This window comes from Rhincodon typus, chromosome 33, assembly GCF_021869965.1.
Source record: "Rhincodon typus isolate 14 chromosome 33, sRhiTyp1.1, whole genome shotgun sequence".
Taxonomy (NCBI): Eukaryota; Metazoa; Chordata; class Chondrichthyes; order Orectolobiformes; family Rhincodontidae; genus Rhincodon; species Rhincodon typus.
In genome coordinates, this window is record NC_063364.1 from 35,230,424 (window position 1) to 35,242,603 (window position 12,180).

The window sequence follows — 12,180 nt, forward strand, 5'->3', positions numbered from 1 at the left end:
AAGATAAATTGGAAAAACTGGGACAATCCTCCTGGAGAGAGAAGGAAGAGTTGAAATCCAAGTGAAGCATTTAAAATCATGAAGAGTAAGGAATTCACAAATTCGATCCATGCTCTCTTGGTTCACAATCTATCCACCAATGGGAGAAGTTTGTCTTCATCTGCCTTTGGGGCTTTTCTTAATGAGGTGAAGGAATTGGGTATTGCTGGTGTAGGGTGGGGAATGTTGGGGTGGGGCTGGAGGTGGGGAATGTCGGGGTGGGGTGGGAAATGTCAGTGTGGGGATAGGGAACGTCAGGGTGGGGGTGGCATAGATGTAGATCACTTCACAAACTCTGTGTTTCTGTGAAAAGTCCCTCATGATCTCTGTCTCACTGTTCCTCTCTTGCAGCCTCAATACAAGATCGCTGACCCAATCTGTACTTACATCTTCTCCTTCCTGGTGCTGTGCACAACTTTCCGAATCCTACGTGACACCAGTTTAATCTTCTTGGAAGGTATGAGCTTCAGTGTGATATTCCCTCCGGATTCCAGTTGGCCAGTTACAGGGAAGGTCAGTGTAATGTGGTGCTTGAGGCTTTTGGTGGATGTGGCTCTAGAATTTCCCACTTTGGGAAAATAAATTTCTGCTTTTGGCAGCAGGGATGAAGATGTGACTCTGTCCCATCACCCAGCCACCCACTAGACTGTAACATCAGGAGAACAATTCCAGTTTTCTCTCCTCACCAAGGACTATGCAGATGAGTTACTGAACATTGATCTTCCTAGTATTATCTCGATAAAATTTCAAGAATACTCCCTTTAATAAAAGAATACACAGAGCACATTGAAGTTCCCACCCAGAGTGCAAGCTGTGCCCTTGCCACCTCTCATTGCTTCCTCCAAGTGTTCAACATGGAAAGGTACAGAGTTATCAGCAGAAAGGGAGATAGGGGTGCAGTATGTGTTAATCAGCAGGAGGTTAACCTGAAGTCATGAGACTTCATGGGGCCCAGAGTCAATGTTGAAGATTCCTAGGGCAACACCCTCCCAACTGTATCCCACTGTGCTGCCACCTCTGCTGGGTCTGTCGTGCCGATGGGACAGGACATATCTAGGGATGGTGATAGTGGTGTCTGGGACATTGTCTGTAAGGTACGATTCTGTGAGTATGACTATGTCAGGCTGTTGCTTGACTAGTCTGTGAGACAGCTCTTCCAATTTCCCCTTTTGTTCTGCTCACATCCCCAGGTTAGTCACTGAAACACTATAATGATGGCCAGTCATTGTTTTGATTTGAATCTCTGCAGAATAGAAGAGTACAGAGCAGGTGGAGAGCAACCTCTCTCTCTTTCTCTCTCTCTCTCACACGTGTGCGCGCATACACATACATACACACACACACACACACACACACACAGAGTCTCTTTCTCTCTCTTGCACACATACTCTCTTGCTCTCACATACACACACCCATACACACACTCTCTCTCTCTCCCCTCTCTCTCGCACTCAGTCACTCTCTCTCTCGCACTCAATCACTCTCTCTCTCTCTCTCTCACCCCCCCCCTGTCTCTCTCTCCCCTCTCCCCCTCCCTCCCCCCCTCCCTCCCCCCCCCTCTCTCTCTCTCTCTCTCTCACACACACACACACACACACACACACACACTTTCTGCACAAACTGTTTCACCTATTGCCTGATAGTCATTGCCACTTTGTGAAGTTTTCCTTTTATCCTGAATCAATGCACAATCCCAATCTGATTTCAATCTGGCACATCCAGGAAGGTACAGGCTTAATGTTTAATATGTTTGTTGAGAACTTGTGCTGTACCTGAATTGGTTGACGAAAACACTTGGCAGGAAGTAGGTTACTCTGAAAGTGACTTTCCGTTGGATTTCTGCCTCTTCCAGGAACTCCACGACACCTTGACGTTCATCGTCTCCGTGACACTCTGTTAAAAATTGATGATGTTCATTCTGTTCAACGCCTGAATGTCTGGTCACTAACAGTCGGCAAAACAGCAGCAATTGTGCATTTAAAACTGGGTAAGCAATTTACATGTTTGACACACTGTCTGATTAACTATTTAATACTGATACAGGGATTAATCCTTTTAGAACAGACTGTGGTTAACCCTTTAACTCAGTGTGGGGTAAACTCTATGGCACACACTGTTTGCGATGGTTTTGAGCATTTATTGGAGGTTAGTTTGCCAGCAGGATGGAAAGGTTCAATGTCCTGGCTTTGTTTCAGTGAGGCCACAGACCCAGACCAGGAGTACAAACCACAGAATGTCCCAGCGATAGGGGTTGGGCTTCACGCTCTGAGGAAACACAGTTACTGGTTGATTACAAAGAAATTGCAATGTTTGACTGGACTGTGAACAACTCATCCACTTGTCAATCAGATATAGGTCATTGATTGATCCAAAGTCTTAATCTGCTGAATTTCTATCACTAGAAAGAAGCATGAGTGTGGCAGAGAGTGAGAGAGGGGGAATATGGCAGAAAGCAAGGGGGAGAGAAAGAGAGAGAGTGAAAAGGAGAGAGTAAGACCGAGGGGAGTGTGGCAGAGAGAGAGGGAAAGAGAGAGGAGAGAGAGGGAAAGAAAGAGAGAATAAATTGTGGCAGGGAGAGAGAGGGAGACAGAGGGGAGGGTAGTGAAGAGAGACTTATACAAGGATTATGGGAGGGGTAGGGACAGTGAGAGAGGGAGGGTGACTGTGTGTAAAAGGGAGACAGTATGAAGCTGATGGGACAAAGTGGTGACACAATGTGGACAGTTTGTGAGTTGGTTACACTTCTTGGAAACAGTGATTGTGTTGAGCTGATGCTTTTGGAAGTTTGCTGTCAGTAAAAAACTTGGCTTCAGGAGGGATTGAGCTACCCTCTGTCTGAGAGTGTGATCCTTCACTTCTAAACCAATCTCTTCCTCTCACTGTTTGAGATTCTGAAAATGCTGCCATGTATCTTTCTGATAGAATCTGATAGATATTTGTGTCTTTTCAGTTCCGGAGAGTTTCTCCAGGTGGGAAGATGTGCAATGTCAGGTGCAGCAGATCATGCTGTGTACTTTCGGAATGCACCAATGCACTGTCCAAGTGCAGGTCTTCAAGGAGGCTGGGAATAACGCCTGCACTAAGTGCAGGTTCTTGGAAGCTTAGTAGCTGGACTCAGATCTGAGGAAGAGAATAACTTCACTCAACCGATTGCTCAGAAAATCTACAATTAATAATTTTATATAAATTTTAAAAAGTAGCATTTGAAAATTTTAACATGGTGACCATTGTCAAGGATACACAACTGTGATATTGAACATCACAAATCCCGATATGTCACTAAGTCACATGTTGCTGTCATATCACCATTAGGACCTCACTCCCAGCAGCTTCTCTTGAAGAATCTTTGCTGCTTAGTTACTAATCAGTCTGGTCAGCTTCTTCTCCAATCTCTGATAATTTCTATTCTGCAGTATCTGGACAGTATTACTGAATTGTTACACATCAAGTCCTGCATCATTTGCATTTTCCATTCACTACAAAGCAACTTTATTTTAGCTATTCCATTACAATATTTCAGTTTTGTTATTGACCTGGCTGTAGTTATGATTTGCCATCTATAGTATTGCAGATCCTGGGAATTCAGAAACCATATTGAGAATTGTCAAGTGAGTTTGAATAATTTCAGCACAGGTATGATGGAATGATTGGCTTCCTCATGTGCTGGGTCATTCATTGAGTTTCCAAAGCGTTGGGAACAGGTTCAAGGTTCAGGAGGTGAGTTAAGGTTTGTTATATATTGCTTCAGCCGAACGCTTAATAATTATGAAAGTGCCTCTAATGGAGTTATAATTTTAAGCCCTCTGCATTCACTGCTGGCCCCATCTCCATTCCCAATTGCTGTAGCTCTGTACGACCAACATTAGAAATTTGGTGGGAGGTGAAATATTTTAATATGTTTCAGCACGTTCTATCCCCCAGTACCATTGTGCCAAAGACTCTGGGATTTCGTTCTGCTTACAGAAGGCAGGTTGAAATGCAGGTCTGTACCTTGTGTAACTATTAGCTGAGTTGCAGGCAGGACCGTTATGTCACTGAGTTTGTTACAGCTGAATGTGCAACAGTACAGTCTGTCTGGAATGTGAACATAAAACCTCTGCAGTAAACGGACACTACTGTAACCCATGTACTTTATCCGAAGTAAAGACAGAAAATGCTGGAAATACACAGGAGTTCTGGCATCACCTGTGGGAAATAAAGGGTGAGGTAGTTCTGAGTAAAGGTAATTGACCTGCGACATAAACTCCATCTCTCTCCACAGGTGCAGCCAGACCTGCTGAGTTTCTCCAGTATTTTGTTTTATTATTTAATCTGCAGCATGTTGCTTTTTCTGAAATGTTGACTTTGTCAGTGTTTATTGTTAAACAGTGTTTTATAATCAACACTTTAAATGATGTATTTTTGGAATAAATTTTCTGTGATAATATTTATTTAGGTAAATGTCTGTCCTTAGATATTACAGGAATTAACTGTAATATTTCACTCTCTCCCATGGAAATCGTACTTTATACACTCGGATTGTTTTATGATGAGAATCTAAAAATATAAGAGTTAGTGATTTGTATAAGCTGATGAGATTGTTTTTTGTAATTGTATTAATGAGCCTCCAGTGTTTATTATAAATCTGTTTCTCGAGAATGTGTACGTACTCAGGATGTACTGTGACCCTACCTAACTTCATTAATTTAATTGCACATCGCAACTCAGTAATCAAAACTACTAAACTATTTTTCTACATTCTCTACTTTTCTAAGGTTGGGTCTAATTCCTTGAGCACTAACATTTTTAACACTTGACCTTGTTTACGTGGTGCCTTTGACAGTGATTCCGCACAGGAGCAGCTGCCACCTTCCAGGTTCTCCCTTTCCTAGGCACCATGTGCTCACCTAATTTGCATTTCTGTGAAATTCCATTTCTGAAAAATCTGCCTTTCATGTAGCAGTGCTGCCTGATAAGAGCCAGTTAATTTCTTGTGAACTGTATTTGCTGACAGACACATGGCCATTGTCTGCAAGTACAAATCACTGGGTAACAGCAGTGATTGGCATGTGGAATATTTAAATGCTGCAGGTTCTGAAACTCCTACATTTTCTTAGTTCCATATATCTTTCTGTACTCTGAGACAATTATTCCAGGAATCGAGATGGGTTTGTGATTGAAGGATCTTGGTAGAGAGTGTGGACTCTGTTCACACCCCAAGCCTAGGATCACATGGCAGCTTCAGTTGTAGGCACTGGGATGCTACTCAAATGCAAGTACCTTGCATCTAAACTGGAAATGCCCAGTCCACTTGGGCTCATTTATTGGAGAATGCAACATGTGAACATATAAATTAGAAGCAGAGTTGGCTCTGAGAGACTGCTTTGATGTGCAGTAACATCTCTTTGTGTTTTAGATTCTACATTCTGATTGTTTTCAGAGATTTAACAGATACTTTGAATCCTGGATTCACTAAGTACAGATTATTTTATCAGCATTTTCTCAGAGATACAATTGGTAAAAGTCTGTCCAGAGCGCGCTCTGATACAACGTCAGCATTAACAATTTATAATCTTAATTCTCCCATTTCATTACAATGTTTTTACAGTTCATGTGTCATTGATTTTCTGCATTTATGTCACATCATTCTTATCAATGGTTAGAGCTATGCATACTCTGCAGATGTTCCTTTCATATTTTTGTTCTTACTGGGATGTTTGTTATTACCCTGAACCTAACAACGTTTCCTCTCCATTCCCATATTACCCTGGACTGTTGTTTCAAGGCATAAATATTCTTAAGTTTTACAACTTGCATTCTAATTATATTTACATAGAATTTGCTACAAATCCCATCATGCTTAAAAAAGTGCTTAGAGCTACATTTGTTTATTCTAAGGCTAAGTACATCTAAATATTCAATAGCAATCGATCAACTCACTTCACCATCTGCCTACAATAACCTTAGATCCTTGTTAGAGAAGGGAACAAATCCACTTCCACCTCAAAAATATTCAGTAATTTCATCTTCACCATCTTTTGAGGTAGTGACCTTCAAAATCACACAATCTTCTAAGAGAAAATTATTTTCTCATTTCTGTTCTAAAGGGTGACCCTTAGTTTTAAATCAGTGTCTGCTAGTTCTGAGCTCACCCACAACAGGAAAATTATTTTCCACATCCACCTTGTCAAGATCATTCAGTATCTCATACACTCCATCGAGATGCCCCCAGCTCTTCTAAACTCCAGTGGAAACAAGCCCCTATCCTGTCCCTCCTTTCCTGATCAGACAACGCACTCATTTGAAGTATCAATCAAATGCATTATCAGGATTTGGCAAACAGAAACTGGTTACTCGCAGGAAAGTCTACATTTGGAAATTAGGAGTCTTTTAAAAGTACTATAATATAGTGAGAGTTCAGGGCCGGCATGTTTCTGTATGAAGGAAGGGCAAGGGTAGCAGGTCCAAGGAGACCTGAATATTAAGGGATATTGAGAGATTGATAAAGAACAAGAAGGAAGCATATATCAGGTACAGTACATTCAGAAGTATAGAGAGTGTGGGGAGATGGGTTCTGTTAAAAAAAAAATTAGGAGGACAACGAGGAGTGACAAAATACCATTGGAAGAGAGGATTATGGAAAACTGCAAGTGATTTTATAAGTAAATTAAAAGTAAGAGGATTACCAGGGCAAGTTGGATGTATTAGAGACCAAAGGGGCAATCTGTGCATGGAGCCACAGGATGTGGGTGAGTTCTTAAATGAAAATTTCTCATCTGTATTCAAAGAAGAAAGACATTGTAGCTGGGGATTTCTGTTGGGATGGTGAGGTTCCAGAACATGTTAAGATTAATAAGGAGGAGGGTATTAGATGTTTTAGCAGGCATAAAAAGGTGCATAAATCCCCAGGGCCTGATGAAATGTATCCCAGGCTACTATGGGCAGGAAGGAAGGAAATTGCTGGGGCCCTGGGGAAGACATTTAGTACTTCAGTGGCCACAGCTGAAGTGACAAATGTCTGGAGGATAGCTAATGCGGTTCCTTTGTTCAAGAGGGGTGGCAGAGAAAGGCCAGGGAATTACAGACCAGTTAGTCTGACGTCACTGATAGGGAAATTATTGGAAAAATTTCTGAGGGACAAGATTAGTCAATACCTGGAAAGGCAGGGATTGTTCAGGGGGTGGTCAGCATGGATTTATTAGAGGGAGATCCTGCCTGACTAATTTAATTGCGATTTTTTGAAACAGTGACTGTGGAAGATGCTAATACCTTTCCAAAACTACTAAAATATCAAGGGGCAAAAGAGGGATGGAAAATCAATACAATAACTTTCTGAAGAAGGGTCCAGACCTGAAATGTCAGCTTTCTTGCTCCTCTGATGCTGCCTGGCCTGCTGTGTTCATCCAACTCTACACTTTGTTATCTCAGACTCCAGCATCGGCAGTTCCTACTATCTCTAGATAAAGGGGAAGCAGTGGCTGTAAACTATTTGTATTTCCAAAAGTGTTTTATAAATTACCACACATTAGGCTACTTAGGATAAAAGCCTATAGTGGTTGGGGTAGTATATTAGCATGGAGAGAGCATTGGGGAACTAATAGGAGACAGTTGGAATAAAGGGACCATTTCAAGATGGCAACCTGTAACTAGTGGAGTGTCACAGGGATCAGTTCTGGGGCCACAATTATTTACAATATAGACTAATGAATTAGATGAGACATGTGAATGTCCTAACACCAAAAATGAATAGGAAGGCAAGTGGTGAGGATGGCACTCAACTAAACACAAAATACTGCACATACTGGAAATCTGAAAGAAACACAGAGAATGCTGGAGAAACTCAGCAGGGCTGGCAGCATCTGGGGAAAACAAAACCAAGTCAATGTTTTGAATATAGTATGACTTTCCTTCAGAACGGTGAACAGTTTTGATCCCCTTATCTAACAGAAGATGTAGTGGCATTGGGAGCAGTCCAGAGAGGGTTCATTAGGTTAATTCTGGGCATGGAGGGACTGCCTTATGGGAAAAGGTTGACAAGGATTGGGCCTGTTCTCACTGGAGTTTAGAAGAATGACAGGCAACTTATTGAAACATAAGATTCTTAGAGGGTTTGACAGGAGAGATGCAGAGAGGTTGATTCCTCTTGTGGAAGAGTCTAGGGGTAGAAAGCTCATCTCAGAGCAGCAATGGGTGTGTCTTCCAGTTAATATAGAGACAAGGAGGAATTTCTCTTCTCTGAAGATAGTGAATCTGTGGAATTCTTTGCCACAGAGGCTGTCGATGCGCGGTGATTGTGTGTTCAAGGCTGAGATGGCCAGATTTCTAATCAGTAAGGGAATCAAGGGTAATGGGGAAAAGGCAGGAAAATGAAGTAGAGGATTATCAGATCGACCTTGATGTCATTGAATGGCAGAGCAGATTTGATGGGCTGAATGGCTTACTTCTGTTCCTCCATCTTATAAGCTCTGATATTCCAGTTTTGTCTAGGACCTGTGATCTGAAACATTATCGCTATCTCTCTATCTCTCATGCTGTACAAATGCAGTCTGCCCAGTTGAATATTTCCAGTGTTTTCTGGTTTTATTTAGATTTGCAGCATTTGCAGTTCTTTGTAGTTTTAGGAGTCATTCAGTGAGTAATCATGGATCTGGTTACCCAGTCCAGTTTTGGCATCACATTGGCACAGCTAAGGTTGGTCAGGAATTCAGGATGAGTGGGAATTTACACTAACTAAACTGAGATGATTATTGACTGGACTGACCCTGGAAATTGAGATTTTTAATCAACCTATTCAGGCAGGTTATGACATAACGTGTGGAGCAGATGGAGCTAGGTGTCCTGGTCTCCAGTTAGGGATAACCCTGGAGATTGATTCATGTTTACCGTTGTAGCTTGGTACTGCCATAACCCAGCTGTTCTCAAATAGAAACTTAAACCTAAGGGTTTTTTTTAGTCATTTACAATTTCAGGTGTCATATTTGCCACAATCTCTAAACTGGTTTGGTGGATTTGAGTTTCTGCTCAACATGATATTAACCAGCTCTCCATGAATTATTGCTGCTACAATCCGACAGAAACAGGAGGTGCCTGTATATCACAGTCACAGAAACACCAATGCCCGCTTTCTCTCTCAGATGGTGAGCGGTGAGGGGGGTTTGTATCTGCAGCTTGCGGCCCTGTTATTAAATTAAATGTATGTTACTTTGCTGCCTGTGTGTTGTGTTCGAGCTGATTACACACTCTGCGTAAAATCACAGCAAACACTTCAGGTTGGAGCTGCTCATTGCGTCCCTTTCTTCCAGAAACTAAAAGTGGGTCCACTTCCTGGAGAATGAGTGAGTGAAGAGTCTCAGGCGGTCAGCAGATCCCGGAGAGAAGTTTAAACCAATCCGCCCAGGGGCTGGGGGGACGGAAAGTGATATTCCAGCAGAATGCCCTGAAATGTTCAGTTTCGCGGGTGGACAGGGTGTCTGTTCAAACTCAACCCTCTGTTCCTCAGGAACCCGGTAACCGCCGGCACATTAAACTGTCAGAACCAGGGGGCTGGAATTGACCCCGGACCCCTTCAACCAGGGACCTCCTAGTCCAGCGGCAGGGACATTGTCACTGCGCTAGCTGCTGCTGCAGCAAACCCACTGAACACTCCCAAATGGAAAACAATGAAATTACTCAACAGCAAAGTGGGATACAAACTAAAACCTGGGAGTACAAGCTTAAATTTGTGAAAAGCAAATGTGAACAATTCTTTCCTATAAAAGCTGAAAAGGGAGTTACAGGTCGAAGAATGATTTCCTGTTTGAACTTTATTTGAGAACTCACGGGAGAAGAAACTTTAAGCCCCACATCAATGCAGCTGCGCCATTATTGGAAACAACACAAGGGTCTCGGGTTAACGGAGTGACCGCCCACCAAGGTCGAGCAGCCATAAACACAGAGAATGCTGGAAAAACTCAACAGATCTGACAGCATCTGAGCTGTAACAGTGAATGTTTTGAGTCCAATGTAAGTGTTGGAGCACAGAGCCATGGAGTTTCTCCAGCCCTTTCTGACTTTAGTTAAATTCCAGTCTCCAAAGGATTGGGACAGGAGATAGTAGGAACTGCAGATGCTGGAGAATCTGAGATAACAAGGTGCAGAGCTGGATGAACACAGCAGGCCAAGCACGGCATTTCTGAAGGAGGATCCAGACCCGAAACGTCAGCCTTCCTGCTCCTCTGATGCTGCTGGGCCTGCTGTGTTCATCCAGCTCTACACCTTGTTATCTCCAAAGGATTGGGCTTTGATCTGAAGCTCAGCGGTCAGGTGCACCGTCTAGTGGCGACAATAGGTATCGCGGCGGAGACTCAGCTCAGGGTTAAATGTAACCAAAGTCCCTGCTGGAAGTGGACTTGTTGTGGGGAGGAAATGTTAGTGTCCCCTGTGAAGGAGGGGGAGAGGAGAGGAGAATTGGCAAGAGGGAGAATTCAGGAAAGAGGGATTGGAAGGAGAGAAAGTGAGAGATGAAAATGACGGTCTAGGTTTTCACAAGACGCCGGGTTCAGTGGCTGTGTTTTTTTATGGAGCTTGTTTCGCAAGGATTTGTACAAGGCAAATGTTGCTAAATCTAACAGCTTTTCATCGGCATCCTGGTTGGACGCCATCTCCACTCAGAGTGAAACAATAAAAGTTCAAACTGTGGGTGTGTATAAATCTCTCACTGTTTAAAAACCCAGCTGTTAACACCCAGTTTATAAATCCCAATTTTGCTCATTTCTTCCTGCAATTCCACATCTGAGATTCTCTGAGTCCTCTATTATCACGTGGTTTCAGGGTCACAACTGATGGCCTGGTTCGAGGAGGAAATAAGTCAAGAACTGTGTTCAAGCATGGGCTTCAGCAAGTTTACAACAATACACTTCATTTGAGAGATACCAGGCACTGAGCTTATTGTCATTTTATTAAGAGACAGTTGATTGATTGTGATGTGTACCGAAGTACAGTGAAAAGCTTTGTTTACGAACAGTTCAGACAGATCATAGTAAGCAAGGATATACAGATCAAAAAGACTTAAAGGCATACAGGTTACATTGCACAGGGTGTGCACTCGGTGAGATAAACTTTAGCAAGATCAGCGTTATTTGAGGCTACAGAGTCCATTCATCAGTCTGATAATGGCTGGGAAGAAGATGTTCCTGAACCTGCTTGTGCACGTGTATACTATATCTATATTCTAATGTCGTCACACTAACTCCTCCCAAACTGCACTTTTTGATCTTCCAGGATTCACTGGAGTCAGGAAGGTTTAAAGTTTTTGAGAAGATTTGTAGCTCGGGTTGTGGATGAGGTTGTAGACTTCTTCACCAAGCCGGTGTGTTTGATTGCAGATGTTTTGTCACCCTGCTAGGGTAGTGCACTGACAATGTTATCTAGCAAGGTGACAAAATGTTTGCAACATAGTTGTGGGTGTACAGGGAGTACAGAAGGGGGTGGGTGTACAGGGAGGTATAGTAGGGGGTGGGTGTACAGGGAGTAACGTAGGGGGCTGAGGGCACATCCTTGGGGAGCTCCAGTGTTGAGTTTTATTGTGGAGGAGGTGCAGTTACCTATCCTCACTGATTGTGGTCTGTGGGTCAGAAAGCTGAGGATCCAGTCACAAAGGGCGGAGCAGAGACCAAGGTCACGCAGCTTTGAGATCAGTCTGGAGGGGATAATGGTGTTGAAGGCGGAGCTGTAGTCAATGAGCAGGAGTCTGATGTAGCTGTCCTTGATGTCCAGATGTTCCAAGGATAAGTGCAAGGCTAGGCATATGGTGATAGTAGGAACTGCAGATGCTGGAGAATCCGATACAACAAGGTGCAGAGCTGGATGAACACAGCAGGCCAAGCAGCATCATAGGAGCAGAGAGGCTGACATTTCGGGCCGAGACCCTTCATCAGAAATGGGGGAGGGGTTAGAGGGTTCTGAAATAAATAGGGAGAGAGGGGGAGGCGGATAGAAGATGGATAGAGGAGAAGATAGAGGAAACAGACAGGTCGAAGAGGTGGGGATGGAGCCAGTAAAGGTGAGTGTAGGTGGGGAGTTAGGGATGGGATAGGTCAGTCCAGGGAGGACGGACAGGCCAAGGGGGCGGGATGAAGTTAGTAGGTAGGAGATGGGGGTGCGGCTTGAGGTGGGAGGAGGGGA

The 12,180-nt window shown here is 43.3% G+C and overlaps 2 protein-coding genes across 2 annotated transcripts in view; one reads left to right on the forward strand and one right to left on the reverse strand.

The window, feature by feature from the left end:
- LOC109938855 (aminopeptidase Ey-like) overlaps positions 1-12,180 on the forward strand; it is a 269,455-nt gene that overhangs the window by 36,438 nt on the left and 220,837 nt on the right. The gene's annotated exons all lie outside the window — the stretch shown is intronic.
- The window catches only part of arpin (actin related protein 2/3 complex inhibitor), a 32,829-nt gene that overhangs the window by 8,909 nt on the left and 11,740 nt on the right, over positions 1-12,180 (reverse strand). The window lies entirely within an intron of this gene.